At 42.0% G+C, this 19,528-nt stretch overlaps 1 pseudogene; it reads left to right on the forward strand.

Annotated features, from left to right (window-relative positions):
* Nucleotides 1-1,261: 1,261 nt before the first annotated feature.
* Nucleotides 1,262-14,469, forward strand: LOC106609927 (cytochrome P450 4V2-like; annotated as a pseudogene).
* The last annotated feature ends 5,059 nt before the right edge of the window (nucleotides 14,470-19,528 follow it).

The following is a 19,528-nucleotide window of genomic DNA, read 5'->3' on the forward strand; positions in this document are numbered from 1 at the left end:
TCATAGTTCTTCCCCCTTCATTTTCTACAAAAGTAACACCCTTTTTTTCAGGGCATCTCACTGTGAATTGGCAAGGGGGCCTGCATCCTAAACAAGTTGACGACTGAATTAGTAGCCTGCTATTGTGGCTCACTTCAGGGGTACTCGTAGGGGTAGCCTCCCCGATTCTCCCCGAGGAGCATTACATGGTCAGTGACTGGACATCTTTCCATAATTACACAGAACCTTTTGTCTGCTATTGCTAAAGAATGAGATCCTGAAGCAAATGTACATTTATGAGTCAATATTGGACCACCACCTAACTAACCAAGATGAATATCGGTGAATTGCTGAGTGGGTCGATCGTTTTGGTCTTACTCCTGACTATACTGACCGGTGTCTTTACCTGGCAGTTCCTCAGCAGCTCTCTGCACAGATATATATATATTTTGTATTTTGAGGAGGGTGTGCTTTTATCAATTTAGCGTTGGGGAACTTCTAACCATGAAGACTTAAATTATGCCATCCGTAATATCTTTCGGAAATACTTTGTAGCAGTAAAGAAAGAAAATAAATCAATTCATTCAAAAGATACGTGAATACAATATCCAATTTGAACGGCGAATCACGTTAATCTGTTTGTCCCAAATGTCCTAGAAATCAGACTGTTCTCATTAACACAATATATTGTCTGCATTGTTGCTGCATGGAGATTCGCAGCACGGCAACTTCTTCAGACCTTGTGTGAAGAAAGTGGTCAAGCTGCCACTGTTTTGGTAAAAAGCTGATGGGGCTGGAAAATGTAACCACTCAACTTTATAGACATAGCTATGGATTCAAGGACTGACCATCCATGATATCAAAATAATCGTTTTAACCATGTTTTGGTTTATAACTGTCTTTGAATAAAACGTTGCTGTGTTATGACAGGCAGTTATCATCTGAGTGTGTGCACATGTGTGTCTATACCTGTCTGTGTCTGTCTGCATGTTTTACATTTTTATTTTACAATTTAGTCCTTTAGCAGACGCTCTTATCCAGAGCGACTTACAATAGTGCATACTTTTTCGTACCATGTACTACATGTGCGTGCATGACAGTACAAAATACTATCCCTTGATGAACATCCATGTTTACCTCTTTCCCCCTCCCTACTGGTTAATCATTCATAACTAGCAGCCGGAATAACATAGAAAAGTGGGGAACAGGTAAGGATTAAATTCCACCTGATATGAGTAGAAGCCAGCAGGTCTCAGACATTCATTTGGAGGTTGTTTAAGCCATGTACTACCCAGAGATGGTGATTGTTTTGGTGGCTTACACTTTGGGGCTGCCGGGGGTGAGCCACTTTGTTTCAATGCTGACCTACGCCACCTACCAGCTACTCAGCAGTTATCTGTATAAATGGAGGGAGATGAAGCCCATACCAGAGATTGAAGGCATATACCCCCTCATTGGGAACGCATTGCAGTTAAAAGCCAACGCCGGAGGTGAGAGAGACACAATTGTGAGAAAAAGCAGGAGACGAGAAGGGAATTTTGATGAGGGGGTGCTTTTATCAGTTTAACATTTGGGTTCTAACCATGATGACTTAAATTATGCCAGCCTTTCCATAACGTTAAGAAATACTTAACATTTAAAGAAAATAAGTCCATTTATTCAAAAGATTTGTGAATCAGATATCCTGTTTGAATGGTGAATAACGTTAATCTGTCCTAGAAAGGAGACTGTTGCCATTAACACAATATATTGCCTGCATTGTTGCTTCACTGAGATTCGTGTAAATGTGACATAGTCTTCACAATCCATGCGCCGCATCACAACAAGAATTATCATGCTACACATTAGCAACTTCTGTGGTTTATCTACTGCCGTTCCTGATACCGCACGGCAAAGCAATGCACAAGGCCCTAAAAATTGTCAAAGTCTCCAGCCACCCTAGTCATAGACTGTTCTCTTTGCTACCGCAAGGCAAGCGGTACCGGAACGCCAAGTCCAGGTCAAAGAGGCTTCTAAACAGCTTGTATCTCCAAGCCATAAGACTCCTGAACATCTAATCAAATGGCCACCCAGACTATTTGCATTTTTTAAACTGCTTTGTTGGTTAGGGGCTTGTAAGTAAGCATTTCACTGTTGTATTCGGTGTTTAGGCCATGTACTACAGAGATGGTGATCGTTTTGGGGGCTTACACTTTAGGGCTGCTGGGGGTGAGCCTCTTCTTTGCAATGCTGACCTACACCACCTACCAGCTACTCAGCAGTTACCTGTGTAAATGGAAGGAGATGAAGTCCATACCGTAGATTGAAAGCCAACTCCGGATTTGAGGGAGGAGAGAAGATGTGAGGAGAAGGGAAGAGAGAGGAGAGGACAGTAGTTTAGGTAGTAAGTGTTTTTAGTAGTAAGTGTTTTTTTTACACACACGCTGCACTTTGGTCTGCTCCTTCCTACGACAACCGTGACACTGCTGCTTTGGGTGCAAGCATGCCAAAGCAAACCCGACTGTATTGAATACTCAAATTTTCCATAAAAACGTAATTTACTAAAGCAAAAATAATTCACTTTGCTTCAGCTATTTTTTTTATGTAGAATGGGGGTTTTAAGTTTTTATATATTTTCTGTTAACTGTCTGTTTTCTGATGATGATGCCATGCCAATGACCAACGTTGTAATGCATCTGTGTGTAGCTGGTGTAGATGAGTCAGGCGCAGGACAGCAGATATGAGTAACGTACGCAATTTTACTCAACAATAATCACAATACACGTCAGTAAATCCAAGGCCACAATTACGGACCACAATACAATAAGCAATCACTCACAAACAAACATGGGGAACAGAGGGTTAAATAATGAACAAGTAATTGGGGGATTGAAACCAGGTGTGTAAGACAAGGACAAAACAAATGGAAAATGAAAAGTGGATCGGCGATGGCTAGAAGGCTGGTGATGTCGAACGCCGCCCGAACAAGGAGAGGGACCGACTTCGGCGAAAGTTGTGACAAACGTTCCCTCTGAGAAAAGGAATAAACTATATCTTATTTCCTATTCTATTGTCCATTTGATTCGATTCTATAGTCAGTTCTGAACAACCGTGTTCATATGGACAAGGCCTATGCTTACAAGTTCCTGCACCCTTGGCTCAGCACTGGTCTACTAACCAGGTGGGTGTTTCAAAACAGATCACATTCGATAAAGATCAAATATATATGCATTTGAGACAACATAAAATATGTATTATAACGCAGGATAAGAACATGAAATTCTTAGATAAGCCTTCAATAATTATTAGGAAAACACTTCCTTTTTTATGACAAAGAACGATACATTCTGAGAAACGGCAATACTTTCCAGTCAACACATTCCCTCCATATTTTCTGAACTTTTGTCGATCTCTCACAGTCTCTCTGTATCACTTGTTCTGCATCTCCCTCTCTCTGATTCCCTTCCTTTTCTTTGTCTGTCTCACTTTCTTTCTTTGTCACCCTCTCTCTCTCTCTCTGTCCCCCTCACCCCTCTGTCTCTCTCTTCCTCTATGTTTCCCCCCTCCCTCACCTCCCTCTCCCCAGCACGGGGGACAAGGGGCGTCGGCGGCGGAAGTTGCTCACCCCCACATTCCACTTCTCCATCCTGACGGAGTTCCTGGAGGTGATGAATGAGCAGGCCGATGTGCTGGTGGAGAAGCTGGACAAGGAGGCAGGCAAGGGCCCCTTCAACTGTTTCAACCACGTCACCCTCTGTGCCCTCGACATTATCTATGGTGGGTCTGGGTAAGGATGTGGGGTGGTTCTAGCGGGTCCAAAGGCTCAGTGTGTTAAAAAGATTTCCTATTCTTGTGGCAATTTCAAGTCAACTAAAAAGATGTGTAAAAATTGCAACCAAACTTACAATAAATATCTCTGTATGTGATTTTCCTTTCAGAGACTGCAATGGGGAAGAAAATCTACGCTCAGAGTAACTATGACTCAGAGTATGTCTGATGTGTGTACAAGTGAGTACCTCGTCCTGAATGCAACCGACAGATGTTGTTATGCCCAGTGTTGTTTTGAAGAAGAGGGTATCGACAGCCGACCATTTCTCACTGTCCCTGCATCTCTCTCTCTCTCTCTCTCTCTCTCTCTCTCTCTCTCTCTCTCTCTCTCTCTCTCTCTCTCTCTCTCTCTCTCTCTCTCTCTCTCTCTCTCTCTCTCTGTCTGCACTGTTGGTAGTTGGTTGCAAGTAGTAGCCAACTTGTACCATGCATTTTGTTATACTCTGAAAATGCTACTAATTAACAGACGTTTGGGGACAACATTCATTGCAGAAAATGTAATAGAGCGGAATCAAATTGCATCAAATTAATATCATTTTCTCTCCCTCGCATCCCATCTACTATCCCCAGGATGAGTGACATCATCACACGGCGACAGAGGATGCCATGGTTCTGGCATTACTTTTTTTACAACTACTTTGGCGAGGGCTGGGAGCACAACAGGAGCCTCAAGGTCCTCCACTCCTTCACCTCCAATGTAAATCATCAGTCAATCAAAAAGGGGCTTTTGACTATTTAGCTGCACCCAGGGAAATAAGCGGTCATCCATCCAGCCAAGGGCTTGTTCAGAAGGAAGACCATTACACAAGGTTCAAATAGAAATGTATTGTGTAGAACATAAATGATTGTCTGTACAATAGAATAACAAATGTCAGCTCTATTCATTCTATTTCTATCTGCAATGTTTAGAACGGCTCATGTCAAATGTTTTCACTGAATACACCCCCAGGTGATCTATGAGAGGGCGGAATACATTGCCTACATCGAGTCGGACAGCAAATCAGACCAGGGCATGAGGAAGAGGCGGGCCTTCCTGGACATGCTGCTGAAGACCACGGACGAGGAGGGCAACAAGCTCACCAACCAGGACATCCAGGAGGAAGTGGACATCTTCGTGTTCAGGGTCAGAGGTCAAAACCACTATCACACGCTTCATGTAGAATATATTACAGATTCATAATTGGTGTTTTTTTTATTGACCCCTGTCTTGCAGGGTCATGATACTTCAGCCGCAGCCATGAATTGGGCCATTCACCTGCTGGGCTCCCATCCAGAGGTGCAGAGGAAGGTTCAACAAGAGCTTCAGGGGGTGTTTGGTAATCCCCCCCCCCTTATTTTTTTAACCCTTTTACTGCATGGGGCTCCCTTTCCTGGACACAAATGCCATGTGAATTATTCTCATAATTTACACTTCAATTAAAAATGTAAACTCAATCTCATGCTAGTTAAGAGGTGATATTCAACATTAAACCAAATTTCCCTAGACTTTGTTCTTGGAAAATGTATCAAATGCATTTGGAACATTGTGCGATAGTGGAACTGCAATTCAAGTGAGAGGGGCAAGGCAAAAGACAGTGAAATCATAATTTTCTGTATTTGTTTTGTAATATTGACATGACTAATATGATTTAAATGAATTTTTGTAAATGTATTTATTCATTTATTTTATTTAACTAGGCAAGTCAGTTAAGAACAAATTCTTATTTACAATGACGGCCTAGGAACAGTGGGTTATCTGCCTTGTTCAGGGGCAGAACAAAGATAAAATATATTTGTTATATATGCGTGGAGAAAACAATTCTGTTTAATATTTTTAACATTACAATAATCATAATCTTATTTTTACAAGAAAATAATTTCAGATAGTGTGAAGGAAACAATACAATTATAATTCAAACACCTAATTTATATAACAAAAATGTTTTTTAATGTTATTAATAGTTGCCTATTGTTACGGCAACAAATACTAAAATGAAACTTAAAAAAAGATGAACAAGAATATAAACGCAACATGTGAAGTGAAAAAATATCCCAGAAATTTTCCAAATGCACAAAAAGCTTATTTCTCTCAAATTGTGAGCACAAATTTGTTTATATCCTTGTTAGTGAGAATTTCTCCTTTGCCAACCTAATCCATCCACCTGACAGGTGTGGCATATCAAGAAGCTGATTAAACAGCATGTTCATTACACACCTTACACACCTTGTGCTGGGAACAATAAAAGGCTACTCTAAAATGTTGAGTTTTGCCACACAACACAATACCACAGATGCCTCAAGTTTTGAGGGAGTGTACATTCGGCATGCTGAGTACAGGAATGTCCATCAGAGCTGTTGGAAGATAATTTAATGGTATGTCCAACCGGCCTAACAACCGCAGGCAACATGTATGGCGTTGTGTGGGCGAGCGGGTTGCTGATGTCAACGTTGTGAACCGAGTGCCCCATGGTGGGGCTATGGTATGGGCAGGCATAAGCTACGGACAATGAACACAATTGCATTTTCTCGATGGCAGTTTGAATGCACAGAGGTACGTGACAAGATCCCGAGGCCCATTGTCCTGCCATTCATCTGCCGCCATTACCTCATGTTTCAGCATGATAATGCACAGCCCCATGTCACAAGAAACTGTACACAATTCCTGTAACCTGAAAATGTCCCCTTCCATGGTCTGCATACTCACCCATTGAGCAAGTTTGGGATGCGCTGGATCGACATGTACGTGTCCAGGCGTGTTCCAGTTCTCGCCAATATCCAGCAACCTCGCACAGCCATTGAAGAGAAGTTGGACAACATTCCATAGACCACAATCAACAGCCTGATAAACTCTTTGTGAAGGAGATGTGTTGCCCTGCATGAAGCAAATGGTGGTCATACCAGCTCTAGGAAGGGTCTAAGTGGTTCCAAACTTTTTTCATTTAAGAATGATGGAGGCCACTGTGTTCAGACTTGTCTAGTAAAATAACAACGCTGCAGACATTTTTTGGTACCCTTCCCCAGATCTGTGCCTAGACACAATACTGTCTCGGAGCTCTACGGACAATTCCATCAACCTCATGGCTTGATTTTTGCTCTGACATGCACTGTTAATTGTGGGAACGTATACAGACAGGTGTGTGCCCTTCCAAATCATGTCCAATCAATTGAATTCTTCACAGGTGGAATCCAATCAAGTTGTAGAAACATCTCAAGGATGATCAATGGAAACAGGAACCACCTGAGCTCAATTTCGAGTCTCATAGGAAAAGGTCTGAATACTTATGAAATAAGGTATTTCTGGTTTTATTTTTAATACATTTGCCAACATTTCTAAAAACCTATTTTTGCGTTGTCATTATGGGGTAAAGTATGCCCTGATGACAAAGCTGTCATCAAGGGAAGCGGTGGCTAATTTGAAGAATCTCAAATATAAAATATATTTAGATTGTTTGACAATTTTTTGGTTACTACATGATTCCATATGTGTTATTTCATAGTTTTGATGTCTTCACTATATTACAAAGAAAACCCATATATATTTTTTAGCAAGCTAGCGTCATAATTTTGTCTGACATTCCGAAAATGCAGCCGTGTTGATTTACTTTGCGGGCACCGGAGTATTATTTTGAGGGACATTATTTTGAGGGAGTCAAAATAATGTGTTTGACTGGTACTATATATATATATATATATATATATATATATACAGTTGAAGTCAAAAGTTTACATACACTTAGGTTGGAGTCATTTAAACTCGTTTTTCAAACACTCCACAAATTTCTTGTTAACAAACTATAGTTTTGGCAAGTCGGTTAGGACATTTACTTTGTGCATGACACAAGTAATTTTCAACAATTGTTTACAGACAGATTATTTCACTTATAATTCACTGTATCACAATTCCAGTGGGTCAGAAGTTTACATACACTAAGTTGACTGTGCCTTTAAACAGCTTGGAAAATTCCAGAAAATGATGTCATGGCTTTAGAAGCTTCTGATAGGCTAATTGACATCATTTGAGTCAATTGGAGGTGTACCTGTGGATGTATTTCAAGGCCTACCTTCAAACTCAGTGCCTCTTTGCTTGACATCATGGGAAAATCAAAAGAAATCAGCCAAGAACTCAGAATAAAAGATGTAGATCTCCACAAGTCTGGTTCATCCTTTGGAGCAATTTCCAAATGCCTGAAGGTACCACATTCATCTGTACAAACAATAGTACGCAAGTATAAACACCATGGGACCACGCAGCCGTCAGACCGCTCAGGAAGGAGACGCGTTCTGTCTCCTAGAGATGAACGTACTTTGGTGCGAAAAGTGCAAATCAATCCCAAAACAACAGCAAAGGATCTTGTGAAGATGCTGGAGGAAACAGGCACAAAAGTTCTATATCCACAGTAAAACGAGTCCTATATCGACATAACCTGAAAGGCAGCCCCGCAAAGAAGAAGCCACTGCTCCAAAACCGCCATAAAAAAGCCAGATTACGGTTTGCAACTGCACATGGAGACAAAGATTGTACTTTTTTTTTTAAATGTCCTCTGGTCTGATGAAATAAAAATAGAACTGTTTGGCCATAATGACCATCATTATGTTTGGAGGAAAAAGGGGATGCTTGCAAGCCGAAGAACACCATCCCAACCGTGAAGCACGGGGGTGGCAGCATCATGTTGTGGGGGTGCTTGCTGCAGGAGGGACTGGTGCACTTCACAAAATAGATGGCATCATGAGGTTGGAAAAGTATGTAGATATATTGAAGCAACGTCTCAAGACATCAGTCAGGAAGTTAAAGCTTGGTCGCAAATGGGTCTTCCAAATGGACAATGACCCCAAGCATACTTCCAAAGTTGTGGCAAAATGGCTTAAGGACAACAAAGTCAAGGTATTGGAGTGGCCATCACAAAGCCCTGACCTCATTCCCATAGAAAATTTGTGGGCAGAGCTGAAAAAGCGTGTGCGAGCAAGGAGGCGTACAAACCTCACTCAGTTACACCAGCTCTGTCAGGAGGAATGGGCCAAATGTCACCCAACTTATTGTGGGAAGTTTGTGGAAGGCTACCTGAAATGTTTGACCCAAGTTAAACAATTTAAAGGCAATGCTACCAAATATGCAGCCAGGTAGGCAAAATGCTAATTGAGTGTATGTAAACTTCTGACCCACTGGGAACGTGATAAAAGAAATATTATTCTGACATTTCACATTCTTAAAATAAAGTGGTGATCCTAACTGACCTAAGACAGGGAAATTTTACCTGGATTAAATGTCAGGAATTGTGAAAAACTGAGTTTAAATGTATTTGGCTAAGGTGTATGTAAACTTCCGACTTCAACTGTTTATATGTATATATATATGTAGAGAGAGAGAGATTTTACATGTGTTTATTTGTGGCCATTTTACATTAGAAAAACAAATTCATTTTTTTTGTTGCATGGTTCTTTCATAATGCATGCAGTAGAGGGTTAAAATATGTATTTTTTTGCAGTTGATTTAGACAGTGATGAAAGAGAGCAGAGACAGGTAATTGGGATTTAGAGGAGCTCTTTTTAGAGGAGCTGGACGCGTTACTGCTAGAAAATGGGCTCTGCAGGAGGCACTTGGTAATTTTTACCCTCCAGTGTACCGTCGCTATTTCTGCTTCTATCTTGTTTTCTCTGCCCGGGGCCTTTTGGTTCTCATCAATGCACTCTCTTTCAAATCCTTCTCTCACGGGTCAGAGTGAGTTCAAACACAGTCACACCGAAGTGGTTCTGTGGCTTATCAAATTGGTGTGCTTTATATGCAGCTTTAATATTGCAAATAGATTGGCTTCTTTTTTTGGTATTATACCCTCCCCTAACCCGGACGATGCAGTGCCAATTGTACACCGCCCTATGGGACTCCCAATCACAGCTGGTTGTGATACAGCCCGGGATTGAACCTGGGTCTGTAGTGACGTCTCTAGCACTGCAAAGCAGTGCCTTAGACCGCTGCGCCAGTCGGGAGGCCTCAGATTGGGGCTTCTATCAATGTAGTTGTCTGCATCATTTCCAAATCGCTAATTTTAAAACAAGCCATAGAAAGTTGGTTGCCATTTCAGTTTAATTCACCAGAAAAGACAGAACAAACATTACAACATATGTTATGGTTAAACTCAAATTTACTAATTGATTAAAAAAACGTAAAAACTCTTTAATCATTGTAAATGATATCATAAATAGGACTTGTGGAGTTGTCACACATGCAGCTAACAAAAATATATGGAAACCTCTGCTCTATTCAAAATTACAAACAACTAATTGCAGCATTACCGTAAAAAAATGGAAGAGGCAAGTAGAAGGAGGAGAAAGTAATGAACTTGTCTGCCGGCCCTGCATTAAAGACCAAAATTCTTTAAAGAAAATTGTGATAAATAAAAAGGTATGCCAGTTTAATTTAAGGACCAAAAATTGACAGCTGTGCCATATAGATTGCAAAATAGTTTGGAAGAGATGTTTGATGTACCGATTCCATGGCACATGGTTTATGAACTGATACACAAAATGATGCCAGATTCAAAACGTAGAGTTTTTCAATTAAACAAAATTCTTGCAGCCAATAGAATGTTATACTGTATATATGGGGGATACAACCATCCCAGCTCTGCAGATTTTGCTGCGAAGAGACAGAATCATTAGATCATTTGTTTTGGTACTGTCCATATGTAGCTTGTTTTTGGTCACAGGTTCAGGAATGGCTGAAGAATTGCAACGTTTACCTGGAGTTAACTCTGCAAATAGCACTGCTGGGTGATCTGAAAAGTCATAGTCAATCGATTAATAACATAATAATACTCGTAGCAAAAATGTTTATCTTTAATTTACATTCTGTAGAAACTGAGAATAGAAAGGTTGAACTTTTGTGAAACAGCACAGTTGAAAAAGACTGGATGGTCTTCAGAGATAGATGGTAGGGGTTGAGTGGAGCTGAAGGATGGGACTAAAAACAAACAAAAGATAACTAATGTAAAGTACACTGTGTCCGTAAAATGGATATAGTATGTAGAAGCCTAAGTGTTGTTGTCCATTAGTTTACTCCAATTAGGGGAGGGGTGGTAGGGTTAGGGGGAAATAATAAAGGAATAACAAAGGAAAAATATGTCAAACAGAACTTACCCAGAATGTGGTTACCATGTTCTCAGAATATTCAATATTAATGTTAATATTTTATATTCTGAGAACATGGTAACCACGTTCTGGGTATGTTTGGTGTGATGCTGATAAAATATTTTCCTAACTATTAGAAAACTGGACACATGAATGTTCTTGAAATGTGATTAGAACATTAATATATTATATTCTGAGAACATGGCAACCATGTTCTGTGTATGTTTGGTGTGATTTTGATGGAATATTCTCTTAACCCTCAGGAAACTGGACATGTCTAGAATATTAATAATGTAGGCTATATTCTGAGAACATGGTAACCACATTCTGGATAAATTCTGCTTGACGTTAAAGGAATGTTCTCCTACCTGTAATGCAAAAACATTCTAAATAGGTTAGAGTTCAAGTGGTTCTTCGCGGTTTGACAAAAAAAGGAAAGGAGGGGTGCTCAACAACAATGAAAAAGATCATGAGAATGGCTTACCAAGAAAATTCCAAAATGACTAATTCGAGGTAAAAAGGAGTTGGAGCACTCAACAAAAAAAAGGCAGGGTGATTCATTTTTGCTCACTATAATCCATTGTACATGTGACTGATGTTTAGGCATCAAGCTAACGTCTTCCTCAAATTAGTACTTTTGGAAGTTTTTCTTGGTAAGCCATTCACATGCTAAATAGGTTCTCAGGAGGTTTTTGCCAACACAAAGGATGTTCCTGTAACTAACGAAAAATGGACACTCAAACATCAGGGAAAAATAACAGGTAACACTACAAAAATGTTCTCTCTCCCTAGAATTGTTAGCTGGTCTGTGGCATATAGAAGATGAACCTACAACCATGGTGTATCCAGCGCCTTTGCATTTCAGTCATGTCGATTTGTTATTTTTTGTTTGTTTTTTGTGTTCATTAGTTCATATATCCACTTATACCTTTTGTGGACCTAATAGAATAGCTTGTGTTTCACTGTTGTGCCTGTAGATGGGTTCAAGGTTCCCAAAGGTGCCAATGCCATCATCTTGCCCTACTCCCTTTATTTTTTATTTATTTTTATTTCGCCTTTATTTAACCAGGTAGGCAAGTTGAGAACAAGTTCTCATTTACAACTGCGACGTGGCCAAGATAAAGCAAAGCAGTTCGACACATATAACAACACAGAGTAACACATGGAGTAAAACAAACATACAGTCAATAATACAGTAGAAAAGTAAGTCTATATACAATGTGAGCAAATGAGGTGAGATAAGGGAGGTAAAGGCAATAAATAGGCCATGGTGGCGAAGTAAATACAATTTAACAATTAAAACACTGGAATAGTAGATTTGACAGTAGATGAGTGTGCAAAGTAGAAATACTGGGGTGCAAAGGAGCAAAAATAAATAAATAAATACAGTAGGGGAAGAGGTAGTTGTTTGGGCTATTTATAGATGGGCTATGTACAGGTGCGGTGATCTGTGAGCTACTCTGACAGCTGGTGCTTAAAGCTAGTGAAGGAGATAAGTGTTTCCAGTTTCAGAGATTTTTGTAGTTCGTTCCAGTCATTGGCAGCAGAGAACTGGAAGGAGAGGCGGCCAAAGGAGGAATTGGCTTTGGGGGTGACAAGTGAGATATACCTGCTGGAATGCGTGCTACGGGTGGGTGCAGCTATGGTGACCAGCGAGCAGAGATAAGGCGGGACTTTACCTAGCAGGGTCTTGTAGATGACCTGGAGCCAGTGGGTTTGGCGACGAGTATGAAGCGAGGGCCAGCCAACGAGAGCGTACAGGTCGCAGTGGTGGGTAGTATATGGGGCTTTGGTGACAAAACGGATGGCACTGTGATAGACTGCATCCAATTTGTTGAGTAAGGTGTTGGAGGCTATTTTGCATGGCCAGCCGTAGAAAAATGCTTATTGAAATTCTCAATTATAGTGGATTTATCGGTGGTGACAGAGTTTCCTATCCTCAGTGCAGTGGGCAGCTGGGAGGAGGTGCTCTTATTCTCCATGGACTTTACAATGTCCCAGAACGTTTTTGAGCTTGTGTTGCAGGAAGCAAATTTCTGCTTGAAAAAGCTAGCCTTGGCTTTTCTAACTGCCTGTGTATCTTGGTTTCTAACTTCCCTAAAACGTTGCATTTCATGGGGGCTGTTCGATGCTAATGCAGAATGCCACAGGAAGTTTTTGTGTTGGTTAAGGGCAGTCAGGCCTGATTCTAAATTTCTTGAATGGGGCATGCTTATTTAAGATGGTGAGGACGGCATTTAAAAAAAATAACCAGGCATCCTCTAGTGACGGGATGAGGTCGATATCCTTCCAGGATACCCGGGCCAGGTCGATTAGAAAGGCCTGCTCGCTGAAGTGTTTCAGGGAGCTTTTGATATTGATGAGTGGAGGTCGTTTGACCGCTGACCCATTACAGATGCAGGCAATGAGGCAGTGATCGCTGAGATCTTGGTTGAAAACAGCAGAGGTGTATTTAGAGGGTAAATTGGTTAGGATGATATCTATGAGGGTGCCCGTGTTTACGGCATTGGGATTGTACGTCGTAGGTTCATTGATAATTTGTGTGAGATTGAGGGCATCAAGCTTAGATTGAGTATGTCACAGTTTAGGTCACCTAGCAGCACGAGCTCTGAAGATAGATGGGGGGCAATCAGTTCACATATGGTATCCAGAGCACAGCTGGGGGCAGAGGGTGGTCTATAGCAGGCGGCAACGGTGTGAGACTTGTTTTTAGAGAGGTGGATTTTTAAAAGTAGAAGTTCAAATTGTTTGCGTGCAGACCTGGATAGTAGGACAGAACTCTGCAGGCTATCTCTGCAGTAGATTGCAACACCGCCCCCTTTGGCCATTCTATCTTGTCTGAAAATGTTGTAGTTAGGGATGGAGATTTCAGAGTTATTGGTGGTCTTCCCTCCACCGTGACCCGCGCCACTTCCCCCAGCCAGAGGACTTCCGCCCGGAGCGCTTCCTGCCGGAAAACTGTGTCGGGAGGCATCATTACGCCTTCATTCCCTTCTCCGCTGGACTCCGCAATTGCATTGGTAAGAATAGGAGACATTTAATACATTCAATTAAAGTAGCACTTAAAGTAATACAACATTTTAGAAATTTGGTAAATCAACATCATTCCATTTGAGATTAATGACACAAGATTGGTCACCTTTGGCAGCAATTTTCAACTTGAAGCCAAAATAAAAGATTTAAAATAAAACAAGGATTGTGTTGTACAATATCACAGGTATTGATCAATGTTTTATCAGCTTGAAAGTAGACTGTCCACTACAGTGGGCCTGTCCAATGAAGATGCTTACAAGCTATCACTACCTTAATAATGATAGTGACAAACTAAAGTTTAACTTCAGACAACAACAAAAAACAAGACATAATTGAAACAAAATGGAGGATTAAAAGTGTGTATCTTCACATGCTCTCTTTACACCCCTGCCCCCAGGTCAGCGCTTTGCCGTGATGGAGGAGAAGGTGATCCTGGCATCCATCTTGCGCTACTTCAACATGGAGGCGTGTCAGGAGCGGGAAGACCTCAATCCACTAGGGGAGCTCATCCTTCGCCCCGAGAATGGCATCTGGATCAAACTGGAGTAGAGGAATCAATATCAGCACTCATTTGCTGCGTCCCAATAATATCTCATTTCCCCTGAAGGGCACTTCACTACTTCCTATGAATCTAAAAGCATTGGATTAATGGAGACGTGGGCTAGAGGGGAGTTTCTACCATGTTTCTTGCACCAGTCATTTCATTTTCAATCAGTGAAGGAAAGTGAACAAGTGCACACTTTGAGAGGAAGGAGAGATAATTGGGACATAGCCATATAAATGTACTAGAGAGCTCATATCTTTGCATATCTACCTTGATTTGAAAGTAATACATTTCTTCTTCTTCGACTTTGTGTATTGGCGCCAAATGTTCAGCAAAAGTGCCCAAATCATATAGACAGAACTTCAGCCTCTTCCAGGCTAATCAGTCTGGTGACAAATTGGTTATTAGTGACTAATTGGGTTACCCGTAAAGCATGGTAGTGAGCCAATCTGAAAATGCATGCGGGGTGAAGTTGCCCCCTGATCTATGGTCAGTTTTGCATTTCCCCCCACTAGATCCTAGATCTAGAAAAAGCCTTGAAATGAAGACCTCTCACAGTGATAGAGTTATAAATGTATGCCCTGAAGATTGTGATGAAATAAAATGAAAACCTCTCACCAACATCAAATGACGTGTATCCTGACATATTTGTGTCCAACAACACAAGTGTCCTTGTTGGGACTCTCAGTTATTGGAAGATATGAACATTTCCGAGAAGACGGTAAGTTCAGTATATTATTATCTGAGAACATAGTGAAATAGTACTGATAATGGAGGCTGTGGTTGTCAGGTTCATTGTTGCATGTGATGTGCTGAAAAGGGACCTACTGTTTATTCTCCACAAGGGGGTGATAGTGGTCCTCTTTTCCCTCCTGTTATTGACAGTGAGTGTGTATGTGTGCCCGCGCATGTCAGTGACAGTCTCACAATGTGTGTTAGTGTGCATGTCAGCGGTTGTTCGTGTGCGAGTGTGTGTGCGTGTATTGTCTGTATGCTACATTTGTTGGGGGTATGTTTACTCTATGAATGTGTGAGCACTCAAGGACAAGACGCTGCCACCACCTGCCCTGCAATCTGCACGGCCACAGTGAACCACATCGTCAGAACAACAGAAAAAGAAAAAACACCCCACAGGGCTGCCAAATCTGAATGAGAGAACTTTGACATGGCAACCCTCCCTTCTTTTTTCAGACTCCTTCTTTCTCCCTCCCCCTTTGCCTCTACCTCTCTCTCCCTCCCCCTTTGCCTCTACCTCTCTCTCCATTCCCCTCTGCCTCCCTCTCACTCCTAGCTCCCTCTCCCCTCCAGCTCCAGTCATCTCCCTTTTAAAGAGAATCTCAGATGCCGTATTCACAAACTGTTTCAGAAGTGGTGATCTAGGATCAGTTTAGTATTTTGCTCATTAGGTTAGCTGATCCTAGAACGAACCTGATCCTAGATCAGCACTCCTACTCTGAGACACCCAGAGCTCCGATCAATGCAATCGACCTTGTGTGGCGCTCCCCCAAACAATAGCTTTCAAAGACAGGGAGCGAGCGGCAAGGGAGAAAGCTTAACCACTATCTGCAAAGGCTGTTGTTAAATGCCCCAAAGAGGATGTGTCCAAAATACAAATAAGAAACTGTGCTGGATAGCAGGGAGGGAAGAGAAGGAAAGAGAGGAAAGTATTGATCGTTTTTTTCTGAAGAGTGATAATGTTGAGGTGGGGGCAGGGGGTGTTTTGGGATAATGGTGATTCTCTTGTCCTTTCTCGTGGTTCCACATCCATGGAGGCTGGTGGGAGGAGCTATAGGAGGATGGGCTCATTGTAATGGCTGGAATGGAATAGATGGACTGGTATCAAACAGATTAAACATATGGCAACCACGCAACCGTCCTCCTATAGCACTTCCCACCAGCCTCCACTGTTCCACATACTCCATGGGGTGTGGTGTGTGTGGTGTGCATGTGTGTGTATGAGCATATGCATATGTTTACAAGCATTCTGTATGTATGAGTTCCTAAAAAAAAAAAAAACAGCAAAGCAAGGGAATTCTGTCGCTTCACCTCTCAGACCGAATCGAACAATCTCATTGGTTCGTGCCTAGACATCCCTCTCAAAATACACAGGGACGTACTTATAAATAACCCTCGCTCTCAGCCACATACACACACACACACATACACACACACATACCACTAGCGATCGCTTCATCCCTCTGTCTCACAGAATACACCTCTCTCTCTCTCTGGCCCCGCTGGGCTCTCCAGTCACTGTGGTAACATACAAAAACAAGACAGTGGCAAGTCAACTACAAAAACACCAACGAAATAGTAAAGCTCGCCTCTGGACCTCTGCGCAATGCTTCAGAGCACAGTGATGCGAGAGACAGAGAGAGAGGGCGAGAGAGAGAATAGGGAAAGAAAGAGCAGGAGGGAGAGACAGGGAGAGGGAGAGAGTAAGTGAGGAGGAGAATGAGAGAGGTTGAGAAATTCAGCACCCCTCCATCACCCCTCGATTACCCTCTTCATCACCCCTCCATTACACTCTTCATCACCCCTCCATTACCCTCTTCATTAATCCCTTCATCATCTCTCCATTACCCTCTTCATCACCCCTCCATTACCCTCTTCATCACCTCTCCATTACCCTCTTCATTAATCCCTTCATCACCTCTCCATTACCCTCTTCATCACCCCTCCATTACCCTCTTCATCACCTCTCCATTACCCTCTTCATTAATCCCTTCATCACCTCTCCATTACCCTCTTCATCACCGCTCCATTACCCTCTTCATCACCTCTCATTACCCTCTTCATCACCCCTCCATTACACTCTTCATCACCCCTCCATTACCCTCTTCATGAATCCCTTCATCACCTCTCCATTACCCTCTTCATCACCCCTCCATTACCCTCTTCATCACCCCTTCATCACCCCTTCAACATCCCTCCATCACCCCCTTCATCACCCCTCCATTACCCTCATCAGCCTCTTCATCACCCCCTCCATTACCCTCTTCATCATCCCCTCCATCACACCCTCCATCACCCCCTACATCACCCCCTTCATCACCCCCTCCATCACCCCATTTTATATTGCTCCTACGGACCAAGGACAAATCTTCTCAAATTAACAGTTATATACAGTGAATTCAGAAAGTGTTCAGACCCCTTATTCTAAAATTTATTAAATTGTCCCACCCTCATACATTTTTGAAATATGAAACATGACCTTTACATAAGTATTCAGACCGTTTACTCAGTACTTTGTTGAAGCACCTTTGGCAGTGATTACACCTTAAAAGTGTTCTTGGGTATGACGCTACAAGACTGGCACATCTGTATTGGGAAAAGTTTCTCCCATTCTTCTCTACAGATCCTCTCAAGCTCTGTCAGGTTGGATGGGGAGCGTTGCTGCACAGCTATTTTCAGGTCTCTCCAGAGATGTTCGATCGGGTTCAAGTCCGGGCTCTGACTGGGTCACTCAAGGACATTCAGAAACTTGTCCTGAAGCCTGTGTTGTCTTGGCTGTGGGCTTAGGGCTGTTGTCCTGTTGGAAGGTGAACCTTCGCCCCAGTCTGAGGTCCTGAGCGCTCTGAAGCAGGTTTTCATCAAGGATCTCTCTGTACTTTGCTCTGTTCATCTTTGCCTCGATTTTGACTAGTCTCCAAGTCCCTGCTGCTGAAAAAATGTCCCCACATCATGATGCTGCCACCACCATGCTTCACCGTGGGGATGGTGCCAGGTTTCCTCCAGACGTCCACAGAGGAACTCTAGAGCTCTGTCAGAGTGACCATCGGGTTCTTAGTCACTTTCCTGACCCATGCCTAGCTCCCTTGTTACTCAGTTTGGCTGGGTGGCCAGCTCTAGGAAGAGTCTTGGTGGTTCCAAACTTTTTCCATTTTGGAATGATGCTGCATACATTTTTTGGTACCCTTCCCCAGATCTGTGCCTTTACACAATCCTGTCTCAGAGCTCTACAGACAATTCCTTTGACCTCATAACTTTGTTTTTGCTCTGACATGCACTGTCAATTGCGTGACCTTATATAGACGGGTGTGTGCCTTTCCAAATCATGTCCAATCAATTTTAATTTTCCACATGTGGACTCCAATCAAGTTGTAGAAACATCTCAAGGATGATCAATGAAAACAGGATGCACCTGAGCTCATTTTCGAGTCTCATAGCAAAGTGTCTGAATACTTATGTAAATAAGGTATTTCAGTTTTTGAATTTTTAATACATTTGCAAAAAATTGTAAAAACCTGTTTTCACTTTGTCATTATGGGGTATTGCGTGCAGATTGCTGAGAATTTTTATTTAATCCATTTTAGAATAAGGCTGTAATGTAACAAAATGTGGAAAAAGTCAAAGGGTGTGAATACTTTCCGAAGGCACTATACAGAGCTATCACTGAATGGAACTCCTTACCAACTCATATTTCCCAAGCAAATAGTAAATTCACATTCAAGAAAATATATTTTTTTAAATCTTTGAAACCAGATGGACCATATGACTAGACAGATGCTGAATATGCTATTTGAATGTTACATTTTACCTTTACCAGATATATAAAATGATAAATATTTGTTAAAGTTTGTACATCTACATGTCTTTTTTGTTAGTCTTCTTGGGGTCCAACACCTATCTGTCCCCTCTGACACCCCACCCCAGAGCTGTGACACTCAGATGACTCTTGTGCCTGTCTAGCTTCCATATCCTTCCTGTCCATGGAGTTTCTCTCTCTCCGGTCTCTCTACCTCTTTCACCCTCTCCTCTCTCTCTGCCTCCCTATTTGCAGGTCTCTCTCTTTCTCTCTCTCTCGCTCCCCTCCCCTCTCACTCCCCTCTCTGCCATTTCATTTACAAATATCTCTACCTCTTTTGCATCTCCCTTCATCTCTCTCTCTCTCCCTCCATCCCACAATCCCATCTCCTCTCTTTCATGTGAAGGTCGCCCCCCCCCCCCCCCCCCCCTTGGAAATTCCAGTAATCCCAGTGTATTTCAGCAACAACTGTTAGGTAATGCAATCTTATGAAGCTCCTACAAATATCACCCACCAAAGTTGTACTGTACTGAGTG

The sequence above is a fragment of the Salmo salar genome, chromosome 08 (assembly GCF_965601325.2).
Source record: "Salmo salar chromosome 08, fSalSal1, whole genome shotgun sequence".
In the NCBI taxonomy this organism is placed as follows: Eukaryota; Metazoa; Chordata; class Actinopteri; order Salmoniformes; family Salmonidae; genus Salmo; species Salmo salar.